Here is a 16729-nt window from a genome sequence, read left to right as displayed (position 1 = left end):
AATTGCATTTGAGAATGCTAGAGTGTGGAAGTAGATACTGAGAGCAGGTTCCATAATTAAAAAAAAAAAACTTACGGATTTTAAAACTTTCAGGATCTTAATGCTGTCGATTGGACAAGACTTGCTTTTAACCCATCAGTTCCTAACATAAACTTATACTGATTTAAAATCCTGAAAAAGTCCTCACACATGCAAAAAATGTAGAAGATGAACCCAAATAAAGACCTTGCAACTGATGGTTGGTATCTGTCTTGGATGGTGAAATCCAGAGATCTGATATGATGCTTACAGAAGTTATTGTACCTATTAAACTTGTCTTTAAACCAAATATTTTTATAATTAAACTGTTTATTTTTTTGGAGAGTCAAGGACCTTTTTTTTCACTGAGAGGTTTTTTGTTAGATTTATTCAATCACCAATAATGTGTGATCACCAATTAGATTAGAAAAATCTGGATTAATTTGAAATTTTATGGAAAACTTTCAGCAAGCTCCTGGGATGTATTTAAGTCTTGCTAAATCTTGTAATTTGCTTCCAAATAGAATTAAACAACCTACATGGAGACTAAAACTTCCAGCTATCTATTGTTTTACCTCATAAGACTGAAATACCTTTGAGTAGCGTGACACTGGCATTGAGACATATGAACAAAGACATGCCTCTATAGCAGGCTATCATTAAAGGAGATAAACTTGGAAATGAAAGATGTATTCTATAGTCCCATATCCTTATATCACATCTCCCTTGGGTTTTTCTGTTCTTTCCTCTACTTAAGTAGTCTGAGATGTTATTTTCTTTATTACTAGCTTTTTTAATATCTTCACTTTTTATTCAATCACTTAATTCTTCTAAAGTTATACTCACTTTCCCTCATCCCTAATGTTTTCCTTCTGCAGAAAACATAAGGATATTCCAGGCACTAAGGTCTCCCTTACAGCATTATATCCCTCTCAGGTAGCCTTCAACAGTATTTCTTCAACTCTTTTTATTCATTAAACATTTATTTGGCTCTCTAGGTGGGCCAAATATAGCAGAGGTGTTATTGTTTCTTCATGGGCTTGTTGACCAGTTAGTTTGCATGCACTAATTGACAGTTAATTGGCCTGATAATTGTATTAGCTGTATGATGATTTTTGTCCTTCTTTAAAGGACTAATGGAGTATTTCTATTTTTTAACTTCTGACTTTCAGGAAACTTGGAAAAACTTCTGTTTTTTAGACTGCTCATATTCCTCACTCTTTGTCCACAAAATTTAAAATTGGTTAGTGGGATCTCATGTGTCATAGGGAACAAGGATTGTATAATTGATTAGCAGAGTGCTCCAGAACACCTGATTTTCTAAGGAAATTAGACTTATTTGCATCACAAGACAATCAAATAATTTTTACTGTGGTAAATCATTCCTCTCTTTTAGTCCTTCCAAACTGATTATTCTGTAGAGAAGTCAGATAGCTACTGTCATTTCAATGGCAACATAATTATCTTTTCCAATAATTGCAATGGGAATTTCAGTCTCCTGTGTTGCAGGTAGCTGTTCCTGTGAAATCCACATGCTATCCAATCATGATTTAGCCTGAAGGTATTTTCTTATTTAATGAATTAAAGGCACTACATCTGTATTCTTAAGGATTAAGAGAATTAAAATTAATAAAAACATGGGATTTTGTTTGGAAGTTTTTTGGCCATGAATTGGAGACAGTGCAATAAATGAGTTCTTGGAAGATATTTTCTGTGCTACTCCTTGCTTTCAAATGGGTTAGAATTATTATCCTAGCCCTTTCCTCTAGGATTTTGACATGCTTTTATTCCCAGGGGTGTCTTGGTGATGAACATACATGTGGAGATTTCTGGAATATTAAAGCAAGAAGCCAAGGAATGATGGAAGTGTCCCAGATCAATATAATGCTAAAGGAAGAGAACATCTGGAAAAAAAGACCACATAAGTTCTATATGACTGAAAGATGAGAGTCCTCACTAGATAAACATTTGCACTGGATGTTTAGAGAAGACCATACAACTGAGGTGTAGCGAGATGGGGCTTCATCTACCCTAAATAAATCCACTATATCAGTATTGGCAATCTTTTCCCAAAAGACTTGTTAATGTGAAAATTTCAAGGAAAAAAGAATCAGGCTGGCAGTTGAAAAGTGCATTAGACAAGCAAGCTAAAAAATGCAATCAATACAACCTATGGGTAATCGAAGCACATTCTGCATAAGGAGTAATAACAAGAAAGCATTCTCTACTTACTTTGCACTATCTTAGATGGTGTAATTCTCAGCTCAGATAAACTAGTAATAAATTGTTATATGCTTTGCTAACAAGCAGGTTTTATCTGTAATCTCCAAAGTTTTTAAGTGAAGCATTTTATTTAAAGTGCTTTGAGAGTATAAGTTAGATAAATTGACCTTTCTCCTTTTATTGATTGTGCTGTAAATGCATTCCAAAAATTCTAGTGTGCTGATGAAACCAAATTTTTCCTTAAGCTGCTGCCATTTGTTCTTTTGTAATGTTTATCTAGATACTGTTAATTAACTTCAATTTTACAGATAGGGCAAGGCTCATTTTAACATTCCTAAACTATCTCAATTGTCAGAAACAGTAGCAATGCTTTGAAAGAGTAAATGACTGTTGTCTTTCAGTTTTAGTCTCCACAATAATGTTTAGTTTTGTTCACAGATAAGTATTTAATTCAGAAATTTCATATGAACTGATTTAGTGATGACTGCCATTTTAATAAATTGAGATACAACATTTTTCTTTGAAGTCTCAGGTTTTGAAATTAGAGGTTCTTAAGAATAAGTCATAGTTTTTGAAAATTATAGTGCTCAGCCTTGCATACAATTCTTGGAAACAATATATTTTTAATATTTAAAAAATTGAATAAATGGAATGTAAATTAAAAGAGATTTGCACTTATTTCTGGAAATATTACATGCTTTTTTGGAAAATCTCCTCTGCTATTTTAAGAACTCCTAAGTTGGCAAAATTACTTTTTTTATGAATGTACTAAATAAGTACTAAAAACTTAGCACATTATCGGTGACTTTAAATGGTACCTTTTCTCTAAGAGAAAGGTTTATTGTCATTACTTAAAACAAGTATGTCTTGAAAAGGTATTTGAACAAATTATTGTGGTGCAGAACAAAGCAAATGTTCAGTTGCTCATTTCTTCTAAAGCAGCATCCATGTATGCATCCTTCTGTAGACAGCTTCCCTGGTTTGGGGTTTGTCTACAAATTCTTCAGATTTGACATTAACTTTGCAATTCACACATGCAGGGCTCAGGAAGAGTTTTCAGTGGATTAACAAATCAAATGACATTTAAGTGCATGTTTACAGCCTGCTGAAAATGTAAATTAAACTAACTTCAAAGCATCGTTGTTAATTTAAGGCTAAAATTACTTGATTCAGAGGCATTCATGCTGACTTGTTACCTCATCCTGACTTGGTCTGTATCAAATCCCTCTCAGTTCATGTTCATGACTGATTCTCTTCCGTTGGCATCAATGGGCTATTTGTTTCTTTTGAAAAAGTTTCTGCTTAAGGCAAAAAAAGAGTCTGAGAATTTTTGCTTTGCTAGTGGAGTTTTTAAAATTAATTTTCCTGATGTTTCAAGATCCTGAAATAATTATGATTAGTATCATGTGTTTATGTAGCTTCCAGCTAGTAATACAAGGATTTAAGTTAACTTTATATTATGTGGGTCCTGTTATTTTTGGTATAAGTTTTGTTTTAGTTTAAGTGTCTTCTGAAATGTCATATCTTAGGCTAATTTTTTTTTAATTTTACAGTAATAATATTACTGCTCTAAGAGAACTAAATTTAATTCTGGTTTGATCGCCATTACTTAATGTCTCAAATATAATTTTTTTCTATTTTTGATTAAAATTTTCTTTTATAGGTTCCAAAACAAGCCATGCCAATGAGGAATAATTTAACATGCAAAATAGGAATTCTTTGGATGTTTTCTTTATTATGCCAGATAATTAACAAAAGAGATGTCCAAGATATGTTCCTGTGTAATATTATTCTTTTCTGTAGCATCACTAATCTTGACCAAGGCCATGCTTTAACATTCTTTCCAGTAGTATTATTATAACTTTATGGCTCTTTCTTTATTTCAGAAATAAATACACTTCTTATATTTTAGAATACATGGACTTTCAAAAGATGCATTAAATATAGGTTCTTGTTTGTATACCCTGGAAGTGTTTCCACCCATTCACTTATGATGTATGCCCCTTTCTTGATTTTGGGAGGTCTGGATGAAGAACTGCTTAGAGATTTTTACAAAAAGAAGATTTTCTGTATTGTCTGGGTTTTTTGGTTTTAAGTTGAAAAAATATTGAAAATACAGAAAGCAACAGTTAAATTTTCAGCTCAGTGTATAGGGTTTAATTGTGCTGTGCCAGAGGAGGTTTATGTTGGATATTAGGAAAAGGTTCTACACAGAAGGAATTGTCAAGGATTGAATTAGGCTGCCTAGAGGAGTGTATAGATGGACTGTTTAGGTTTAGTGTTGGGTTGGCAGTGCTGGGTTTGTGGTTGGACTCAAGGATCTTAGGGCTCTTTTCCAACCTAAATGATTCCGTGATTCTATGTTTTGTGATGTTTGAAAAGACACAGGCCCACCATTTCTTTCAACTCTGTCAATCTAGTCCTAATCCCGTTCAGGAAAGAACGTATTTTCTACAGGAGAGAATAGATTTTTTGTCTTTTGATAGACAATTTGGATGCAGGTTTTAAGGTTGCTTTTCCCCTCTTTTGTTTGTTTGGGTTTTTTTTGTGGTTTATTGGTTTGATTTGGATTTCCCCTCCCCCACTTTTTTTATAAATCCTGGAGAATAGCAGAAGCTAGAGGCAGACTTCATGTTCTTCTTGGCATAAAATGGTCAGATTTATGTTTATTATATTCTTTTTCTTTCCTTCCATTATATCAAAAAAAAACTAAAATTAAACTGATATCCAGGTTTGATATCAAAAGAAACATTCCTTTATTTCCAGTTTTTCTCATGCTCCTTTCTGATGCTTACACCATAACTTTATTTAACAAGGAATAATGTCCTGCTAAGGTAATGACTAGCAATGGACTTTAACTGCCTTCCTTTGACACTTTTTTATTTGCAATTTTTTTCTGTGGTGCTCAGGTTGTTATAGAAAGTTGGAAACTGTGTTGTGTTCTGTAGCCTGTACTAATGTCTGGAATATCAGAAACTCCTGGTGGTTCTCCTAAACCACACACTCATTTTAAGATTACTTTTAGCTGTTTATGGATTTCAATAAGATTTGTCAATGGCAATGAGAACAGAGACATCAAATTGTCATTCAACTGCAGAAGACATCAAAAACTCTGACTGGTGTGCATTTCAGAGTAGGTGTAATGCTGTTAGCCTAATTAGATAAGGAGGAACCTCTACAAATTTTCTGGAAAATTGTCTATTAGTTAAGATATTTAATCTGAGAATACAACATGTTTGTTGGCAGTGGAACTGTGTAACTTTCGGCTTCCAAAGCTGTCAACCTTTTTCAGAGATGTGCTTTACTTTTTTTTATTTGTTCCTTTAAACTTCCAGTGCAACCTGGAAAAAGTCTAAAGAATTTTAGTGGCAGTAAGTTTTGTGTTAACTCTGAGACATGGACAACCAATGACTGAACTCATAGTTGAAATGATTCAACTTTTGATCTAAAAAAGTCTTAATCTGCAATAAAATCTTGGGTAAAATGTATATGGCTAAGTTGTTAGACTATATTTCTGATGTACTTTTCAGGCCATCTAGAATTTAGTAACAGATGAAACTTTCTTCTGTTCTTGGATAATCTGGAAAGAGAGAGACCTAACTGAATAGAACAATAGATTATTCATGATTACTGAATAAGTGGTGTGTTTTTGTTTTCCCAAGCTGAGCATTTCTAGTTGAACATTCTTTTGTGTTTCTTGTCTGTGTTAAAAACATAGATTACCATGGCTAAAGATGATGAATGATGATATAAGAATATGTGAAATTTGTCCTGAGATGTTAAAATCAGTGCATAATGAATTCAGAAATATAAAATGAATAATACATTCTATGTAATTTTAAGTTTAACTGGTCTCTCAGTTCTTGATCAAATAGTTCTAGAAAAATATTCTATAGAAAAAGGGGAAGAGAAAGGACAAGACCTTCCTACCTATATATACATCCCAATTATATTAATTATTGCATGCATTAAGGCAAATCTTGAACAAGATTTGAGCTATGTATCACATGAGGAAGCTCAAGTTCAGCATATCCTCAGGACATGTGTTTGGGACTTCTGAGAACATATCCTCTGATGTTTCAGTGCTTCAGCTGGCTGAGTCTCTTGTGATCTTTTCCAAAATTTGATGCAGTTTGTGGGTTTGGAAACTGAATTAGTTTTGTTTTCACTGCATCCTCACTGCAAAATCAGGGCAGAAGTAGTTCACATACCACAGCCCAAACTGGGCTTTTCACTTCACAGTTCTCCTAAACATAGCCCAAGGTTTCTTGTGTGAATGAGAACCTAGGAGAAGCCCACATTAACACTAGTGAAGAAGCATGAAGTGTGATCCTTTCAAATGTTCCCTCTTTCTTTCTGTTCACAGTTAATTATCTTGAAGGTGTTAGAAATATGCTGGTGAATTTGTATTGTTTGGGAACATAAGTTGATTTTAGGCACTGGTGGTTACTAATCTATTTGCGTAGAATATTCCATTTCAATTCATAAAATAGTATGATTAAGTAATTTTTTCCAGATTTATATGGAAAATCCAGATTTATATGGAAAACCCACATCCAGTTTTTGGTTGTTTATGATTTCTTTCTTCAGTCCATTTGAACTGTTCCTGTAGTGATTTGCTCTTAGGATTATTGCTGGATTTATACGAGAAAAGGAATATTCTGTGAGCACTCTCTGAAAACTTTCAGTGAGGCAGGATGAATGGAAAAGGAGAAAATAACTCCATCATGTCTCTTCTCCATACCCCTAAAAAAATTGCAAACCAGAGCAATCACCTCTAAAAAAACCACTGGAGTTGGCTTCAGGATGGTACAGATTAATGTGCTGAAATTGGGTAAGGCTGTGGCACACTTCCTCTGGCACAATTTTATAATATTGCCTCATCAGGCCTGCCCTTACTGCCATCACCCACATACTGCCACCAGAATGATGATGGGCTTATTATTCACAGGCTCTTGTGAGACTCTGAAGTGTTCTTGTTATTTATAGGGTCCAAGTCAGCACAGAAGGAAGTCAGAGAGCAGAAACTAAAAGTTTCATCTAAATTGATAATCTGCCTACTCTTGACCTGTGTATGCTGCATTTTTAAATGCTGTCCTATGTCGCAGTTACAGACATTTATCCACTGAAGAAATGGGTGGTCTTCCTATTCTTCCAGATCTTCAATCAGTGGAACAGTTGGGTTATTTTCCTCATTACAATACCCTTAATCTAACTGAAATGCTAATTGTCAAGTTGTGAGATCACAATCCTACATCTGAGGTGGAGATAGAGCATCTGAGCTACCTACAGAAAAGATCTTGTGTCTGAAAACTTGTTCCTCTTTCCAAATATTTTGGCATTAGAAGTTGTAGCTTCTGTTTTCCTTACCTGCATTTTGGGAAAACCGCAACCAGACTCCATGAATAAAATGTGGGAAGCGACTGACTTATGTTAAAAACAGTTGTTAGCAAAGAATCACATAAGCCACACTCCAAAATGATTATTTTGTTGAGATGAAAACCAAAACAAAGAACAGCAGTGTTGTAGGATATTAAATATTTAGATAGTTTATCTAAATATCTCTGCTATTTCCCTGGTGCCTTGTTTTTATCTCTTTATTTATAACTAGGATCAAAAATGGAAATGTAACAATTTTCTTAAGGAAGATACAGAATAACAAAAAAATCATTCAGATATGATTTTCTTTGTATATTCATTCCATCTTAAATAGGGGCAAGAACTCTGAATTTCTAACATTGCTAGTTCTGTACTTAGTGCTAGATCTGTGGCAATACAGTTTGGATAAGCAATTTTAGGACAAATTCTCTATTTGGAATTGCTGAAATGGAATCCAATGCAGCCTTTCCACATCTGTTGTTGGTGATCTCAGGCTGACTTACATAAGCACATTGAAAACAGATTTGAACTGAAGAATTATGTTGCATTAATTTGTATTATGGTTTACAACCATAACAACTTTAAATGACAAGTTCTCACTTGGCATGATTAATACAAGTTTTCAAAATGACTTTTTTTTCTTTTTTTTAAGCTGTCTCACATTTGTAAAGGACATATAGGTTTCTTTTTACTTGAATATCATCATATTACATCCTGAGTTGGAAAAGGCCCATAAGGATCATTAAGTCCAAATCATGGCCCTGCACAGGATACCTCCAGTATCACACCCTTTGCCTAAGAATATTGTCCAAAAACTTCTGCCAGGCTTGGTGATGTGACCATTTCTCTGGGAAGGCATTTCCAATGTCCAACCATTCTCTGGGGGAGCAACATTTCTTCTGATATTCAACCTAAACCTCCCCTGACTCATGTTCATGCCATTTCCTCGGTACCAGTCACTGAACAATTGAGAAGAGATCAGTGTGTGCCCCTTGTTTTCCTGTTCTTCTGAGCAAGTAGCTTTATAAATTGCTTACTGGTTTTAGGACCATACTAAGAGATGTAAAATTCTGCTATTGATAATTCTTATATAGTTAAATACAGTATTTCGATAGCATACCTGAGTGTTCAAAAAACTCTTCCTTGTCATTTGAATACCTCTTGAAGTTCTAAAGTCAGATTCCCTTATCCTGTTGGACTGTCTGAAAAACAGATAAACTGTTAGAACATGAAGGTTAGCATATCTTGGCTGAGTAACTTTTGTTGTTCATCCTGGCCATTAACTGTTTTCTCCTCCCATCAGTAATTTCAGACTTTAAAAAGATGCTGGAGGCCACTTTGTGACTTAAGCAACAATTTTGTCTTCAAGACTTCAGTTTTGAATAGCCTGCAGGACTCTAAAATCTTGCATTCACTACATGTAATTGAGAAGCAGCGATCCCTGGTGCTTCAGCTTACTAGAGAGTAGATCCATGGAGTATAGCTAGTTTCCTGGACTATTAAGGAAAGGATAGAGTTTTCTACTTCACTATGGATCAGTTAGACAGTTTATCATTCTTACAGATCAAAAAAAACCACATCTGTCCACGTCTTGTGGAACAATATCTTTTTCACCCTATATGTTTCAATAACATATGGGGTGAAAATATAACAATTTCTTTCACCGGCAGGAATTCTTGTTATTCACCTGCAATGATCAGTAGCTGAAGATATTCACAGAGAACATAATGTTCACAGTTAAAAAGGGCTATTCAGTTGACTTTTCTCCTACTCAGCTTATTCAATTTGTTATAGATTAATTATTACAATAGTAATTCCAATTCCTGAAGTCTCCAGCACAGCTATCCAAAAGTGTGATCATTCAGAGCAGAAAACAATATTTGGAGTTCGTATCAATGATTGCAAAACCTGGTTTGCAGAAGCAGTTGTTTTAATAAGAGTATGTCTTGCCTCAACTTGTACACCTTGAAGTGATAGATTGTAAAAAGATATTTGGGCAAATGAGCAATAATAATCCCTGGGCAAATTTTGCCCACACCTGGCTATTTCTGTACTGTTTCAGAAGAGAAACCTGAAGAGTCTGAGGCAAATTTTGTGATCTGGCTTAAGTATTAAATATTAGTACAAACAAGAGTTTCACAACTTCTGTGTGATAAATCAATGTAAAGTTTACTGCAGCAGAGTAGGAATTAGGACTGATGATGACAGTGATGATCATTTTATTCCTTAATGAATGCTATTATGTGAAATGAGTCTAGTCTACACCTGGCATTTCAGTCATCATACTTCAAACATCTTTTTTTCTGGAGTGACTACACATATATTCATGAAGCAAATATTTCAACAGCAGCAAAATTTTCTCCTTTATGAAAAGGCAGCTTTTCATTTTGAGATACTGAATAATCCAAGAATTAAAGTTTTAATTGTTACAGATGCTACACATACATAAGTTTCTACTTACACTTTCTCTGCTTATGCCAAATACTGGAGTTTCCCAGTATCCAGTTTAAAAAGACTCACTTTCTTTGCCACTCAATGTAAATCAGATTGCATTCAAATTCCAAATCCACTGTAGTTTACATTGCAACTCAGTGTAAATTGATGCATCAGCCAAAACTTCAGTGGTCTACACTCATTTCAGCACTCTTCATAAGTGCAGGTCCAGTTTATCTACAGATTTCTTAGGCTTGTGCAGATGTGCTGGGTCAGCCCAGATGTGTAGTTCTGGATGAGAATTAAGTGGTAAGCATACAGGACTGCTGCTCTGGATTAGATAAATAAATTCAAATGAGGTTTTACAGGAGCCAGTGGAGCCTTTGCTGGTGGATGTGGTGTATCACCAGTAATAACCTCTCCTAATGGCTGGGAGCTGCTTGAGCTATCCAAACTATCCTGTACAAAGCTATCAGCACACCTGGCTAGCTAATTCAGCATTGTGCTTGTAATTTCAGCTCAATCTTTGGCCCTTCTCATGAATCCAACAGGGAGCAGTTCTCATGAATCCAGCTGTGTATGATTCATTTTCTACATTTACTGAAAATCAGCGCTCTGCGTTGAGCCTCCTGGCCTGTGTGTGCCTGGCTGTGTTGTCTTTTGAGCAGATGTCAGGGTGGTCGGCTCAGGTGTCCTTTAGCAAACACTCCCAGCAGTGTCACCCATGTCACCCTGCCCCTTAATTCTTACCCATAAACTCAACTGATTCTTCATCCCCTTCCAGGCAGAACTTGATACATTCCAGTTGCTCTTCACATAAAGAGCCTAAAGAGATTATAGTTTGTTTCTGTTGGCTGATATGAGGACATCATTCTGTCTTTGGTCTCTCATTATGTATATTTGGTTGAATAATATTATGTGTGTTTTATATATTTATTTTTTAAATAAATATAAAGGTTTCTCAACAGGCATATATATATAAATACCAATATTTATTTAGCAACACCTATAATATGGCATTTCCTATGAGACTATCTCTAGTACAAGAAAGGGTCTTTTCATATGTCTGACTTTTGAAATAGTGCTATCTGTACTGTGCACACAGGGTCAGGATAGATCTTTATAATGTCTCTTCTGTCTTTCAAATTTCTGGGGTATTTCTTATTTGGCATAATTTAGTCCAGCTCTCTTGAATGCAAAGGCATCTACAAGCTTAATACAATTTTACTGTCAATAGACTCCTAATTTATAAAGGCAGCTCTGATACTCCTTCATCATTAATGTTCAGTTTTGATCTGATGCATTTTTTTCCATTGGACTTTAGGCAAATATGTGAAATGTATAATTGTAGTTACTACTACATGCCTGAATTTAAAAAGAAAGAAAAAAATTTAGGAAGTTTTATCCTGTTTAACCACAGCATATTTTTTCCATCCTTAGGGAAAAAGATAGTAATTCTGCTTAAAAAGGATGCTCTGTTATGTATAGAATAATGTTTTCTCTGACTTTAATGGATTTCACTGTTTTAGAAAGCATTAGAAATGGAAAAAATTACATACTGACAACAAAAAACACATCACATTGGTTTTATTACAAACAAAAAGTCTTTAGAAAAAAAGGCCAGAGAGAAGTATGGATTGAGCAGAATTCCTTTCTTTATAAGAAAGAGATTTCCAGGATATATTTTCTTTAGAAACATATGTAAGTATGCCTAAATAAGATACTTAGAGATATTTAATAATGAGCAATTAGCTTTAAATTCAGGAAAGTAACTATCATTTTAATAGTTTGGTTATATGTAGGAACTCTCACACATTCAGTTTTCATGAAGCATCAGTGTGACTTGATATTTGATGTAACAAATGAAGAACTTTCTGTGATCCATCCCATTATGCTTTAACATTTTTAGCACCATTCCCAATTATGTTCTAAATTAAAGTCTTACATAAACAGAGGCATAATTGCAAATGCAGTGTTTAAGATGCCATGTCTGGAATATCACAGAATTTTAACAAGCAATTCCACTCAATCCATTTATATTACATTTATAATCCACTGATAACTCTGCTTTTAAGGGGTCATCCGTACTGATCTAAAGCTTCATAAAAACTAATGTGAATTGATTTTGCAATTATTTATGGAAAGCATTATTTTAATGGAAGTACCTGAGAAGTGGAATTCTTAGTGGAAATTTTTTACTTAATGAAAATGAATAAATATATTTTTCACCAGGCAACTAAAGGAATCTGTTTGTTTGTAGGCAAATGTAACCTGAAAATAACATAAACTTCTCTTCAACTCTGCCATTTTAGTTTTAGTTCAACACTAACTCACTCCTCCAGTTGGTGACTTGCATTTTTGAAGGTTCTGTTTGAATGCTCAGATTAGTTTTTGGCTCAAGTAAATTATAACTAAATACAATATAACCATAAATGAGTGACTATGTCCAATTTTATCATTGAAAAGTTCACATTAGCTGACATTTTCAATGAAGGGTGTGGGATTTCAGTGACCAAGTCTTTATATTAACCACTTTAAACCCTTTGAAAATCTCATTATTACACATTGAATTCTCCTAATGAGTTATTTCTGAAAGTACCCAGGTACCTCTCAAATGACACATAATATAGCACTTTGACAGACCCTTGTCTTTGAGAAGGAGAGCAGGTGATTTTCAGGTGATATTTCTTAACTCTTCAAATAAACTTGTGTATTTTTTATGAAGTATAATTCTAATTTCATGCTACATGTAAGCTGTTTAACAACATATTTAATTATCTTCTTTTGAGCAAAATATAAAAACATTATTGTAAATATTGTATAATACATATTATAATGTATAATGTATAATATTGTATAATTACATATTGTAATTATCTTCTTTTGAGCAAAATATAAAAACATTATTGTAAAAAGTATGAATTACTAAAAAGCAGCTAAAACATGTCTGCACTTATATCTGGCAATATATTCCAGCACAGCTTCTATTTATCATTCTCTCTAAAGTGCTTTATGTATTAAATCATATATAAATTTTATATCAAATATTCATAAACATACCAATTTCAAGCCCAACACAATGCTTTTCTAATATTACTTTAATTACAACAGTCTGACATACCTATATGCCTTTAGTTATTAATATTTCTGAAGATATTATTGCCTTTATCTAGTATGAGTGTGAGTGAGATTAGGGTGACATTTGTGCAAATCTGTAGGAAGATTCTTCTGTTTCCAGGGAGCACAGTTTGCCTTTGTCTGAAAATATCTGTAGTATTAAACTCAGTTTTTGTTGCATATCCTTACATTACCCCTTCTTATTGGAAAAATAAGCATTAGAGAAATTTACTACTATTCTGGTATCCTCTATTGGATTTAATGAGATGTCTCTAGTTTTTCTGATCTTGTAATCTAGGGAAACCTATCTTTATAATGTTATTCTTCTGAGAATTTAATTGAGTTTTCATATGCAAAGGTCAAATTCCCTACTCAGAGTGGTTTAATAATTCTGAAAAACAGTTAAGTTGTCTGCAGCACATACTGCTGCATGGACATGAGTGCTACATAATATGATTTATACAGGTAAAATAGGGTTTAGAATCTAGTTTCTGAATTTATAATGACACAGCACAGAAAGCCAAACACAATCACATGTATGGGTGTCAGAAATTTCTTGGAGACAATAATTTGACATCACCCACAGTGACTTTTGAGTGATTCATTTTTAGCATAATATCATGTTCTTTCTTTACCTTCATAATCAGATCTGAAAGTTATTCTTTCTGTTTGACAGAAATAACAGGAACATGGAAAATAAATAATAGAATAAGACTTGTCTACTAATAAAAAAAAATTCTCAAATTCAATTGCTTTTAACTGAATGAAACAACCTATTAAAATAGCAACATGAGAGAAAAAAAGATTTTTTTAAAAGACTATTTACTGTGGTTAAAATCTAGCTGGAATGGGAATACAGTTCACATGAAAAGGGAATATATAAAATGAAAGGGTAAAATTATACATAAGTGGCCTTATTCAAGCAAGAGAAAGATTTGAAAATTTGATGTGAAAATGACAGGGGTGCTTATGGTCAAAAGTAAAATCCAATATTTCATAGCACTATACTGTGGTCATTATTTGAGTGACACTGAAGATTAAGTTGATTTAAATTATACTTTGCTATTATAGCTGTTAATTTCTGTATCAATTATTTGCATTGAGACTTTTCCCTTGGAGATCTCAGAGCACTGCAGAAGATGTACAGTGCTCTTTAAAGAGATGGTTCTCATTAAATAAGCCATCTGCCTGATTTACTCATTTGGAAATCCAACATGTGTCTGCTAAAATTATTTATATAATTTTTAGTGCCCTCTTCAAGGCAGAGGTCAAGCAACAGCATGATGGTGCCTGTGAAAAGTCAATCAGTTTAAACTATCCATGCTGGTGCCACATCTCATATATTATGAGCCTCTAACTTATATAGACAAGTGATAAGAGATTAAGAATCTTCTATCTCAGTCCCTTTCCCTTCCTAGCTAAATAACTTTAGCAGCCCATGAAATTCTTCCCCCATATTGCTTCATTTCCATGGATCTCCCCAAAATCAAGTAATTTTCAGACACAATGAGTTAAGCTTGTATGTCTCTTATTGCAGGAATATTTTCTAGCAGAGCATTTACATTCATTGAGACAGAGTTATTTCCAGTCTTAAAAGTAATATAGGCTTTGCCATGAAGGCATCTTTAAGAAATGTGTCTCAGACCAGTTTCAAGAGCTGTAATTCTCATTTCTTTTATGGCCTTCATATTTAATTTTATTTTTAAGTCAAAATGTGTTATTAAAAAAAAATCCAAAATGCATCCTAGTTTCTTGACAAATTATTTTGTCAACACTTTTACATAAATTTGGACATGGAAAATATTTGGTATGGTTATATTGCATTTGTTGATTTTTGTGTTTGTTTATTTACCTTACCTCCCCGTCAACTTTGCATAATAATCAGGAACAATTTGCACTTGAAAAGAGATGAAATGTGAAAAAATTTTATTGTAGTGGGCATACTCTTGGAAAGTAACTGGCTATAAAGAAATAAATTGAAAATATCATACAGTAAGGAACAGTATCATTAAATAACTGTTATGGTGAATTTTCTTACGTCCAACCAGTCCTTTCTTTGATGAGCAGGGTCTCATTAGAACCAGCAACAACTAGAACCTTGATTTTAGATAGTTTTTAGGCAAGTATGAGATGATATCAGAAAAACAAGGAAGTAAAATCCTGTGTCACGGTCACAATCTATATTGAAAAAACTGGAATAAACCATGTCTGCTGCTATCTCCCCAAGGTGAGATATGAGAGAATGGACCAGGAAAAGATGACATCTCAGATGGCATCTCAAGATATTAGCTGATTCAGTAAAAATTTTAGTGCTCCACTACTTTATGATACTGTTGTCCTCTGTAATGAGCACTGAGGCCCTGGATCTCCCTTCAGTGATCCCTTAATGTGAAAGTTGTGTGTCTCAGCAGAGAGAGAACTGACAACACTCTGCAAGGTGTAATCTTTCTCCTCAGCAACAAACTGAGGAGCTGCACTGTGCCAGTCAGTAGGGAAATATCTACAAGATATCTAGAAGACAGAATTATAAACCTTTTTATATTTTAAAGGTAATCATCTGCTTTTAAATCAGGAGATGGGGTATCAATTCTTCTCTCTTGGTGTAACTTCATTCCTACCTAATTTAATATGTAGAAAATCTTTTCTTTGAGATATAAGAGGTTTGGACTCAACTTCCTTCTTTGGCTGGTGGAAATACAACATTTTATCCTTCACCTTCAGTGGAGAATTTTGATATTGTGTTGAGATCGCTTGTCTGTCCTCCCACTGTAGCTATCAATTTTATAAAAATATTTAAGTGGTTAAGGAGATGATACAGGTGAAAGTAAACCTAGTATATGGCAACCAGGACAAAGCTACCGCAGTGTCCTAACTAAGGAGATTCTGGATGTCCCAAAATCGTCCATATGTTTAGGCAGTTGCCAGTATACCAACTTTGAGTGTTTCAAACAGAATTTCTAATTATTGCTTTAAATGTTATCTTCATGGTGGAATTTTATTACACAGCTAATAAAAACTGCATGTATCTTCTGCACTGAATTTAGCTTTCTTTGAGACTGCTGCAACCCTGCCTTGCTTCTCACATCAATTTCTATTTTTAACTCTGAACAGGAGCCAAGTAATTTAAAAGTATGTGAGAAAGTTAATGTATTATAAGTGGTTCTAATAGGTTATTCTCAGAGCCTTAAAAATCAGCATATGCAGTGAAAATATAAGTCTGGGAGAGACAGATCCTACTTCTCTGTAACTGATGCAGATGGGATTTGGTGATTTAGAAGTTCAATTTTAATTGCTTTGAAGATTTTCAGCTTTTGCAGGCCTGCTTTGTAAAAAAAAGTTTGCTTTTGCTGACAAATGAGAAAACACAACAGATAAATGTATTAAATCAGACAATACCAGGCTCTAAATTTTTCTTCCATCTGGAAGCCTATTAGCCAATATCAGTCCCTTGGAGATTTGCTGCCAGTAGCTAGTTGTACTTGTTTATTTATACATCAGTAATGTTTTTACTTCTTGAATCACTGAAACCCATGTGCAGTTTAGGGTTTTATCTAGACTG

The 16729-nt window shown here is 33.9% G+C and overlaps 1 protein-coding gene across 2 annotated transcripts in view; it reads left to right on the top strand.

Annotated features, from left to right (window-relative positions):
• SEMA3E (semaphorin 3E) overlaps positions 1-16729 on the top strand; it is a 129304-nt gene that overhangs the window by 12612 nt on the left and 99963 nt on the right. The gene's annotated exons all lie outside the window — the stretch shown is intronic.

The sequence above is a fragment of the Lonchura striata genome, chromosome 5, assembly GCF_046129695.1.
Source record: "Lonchura striata isolate bLonStr1 chromosome 5, bLonStr1.mat, whole genome shotgun sequence".
Taxonomy (NCBI): domain Eukaryota; kingdom Metazoa; phylum Chordata; class Aves; order Passeriformes; family Estrildidae; genus Lonchura; species Lonchura striata.
Note: the sequence above shows the minus strand (reverse complement) of the source record. Positions and strands in the feature narration are given on the sequence as shown.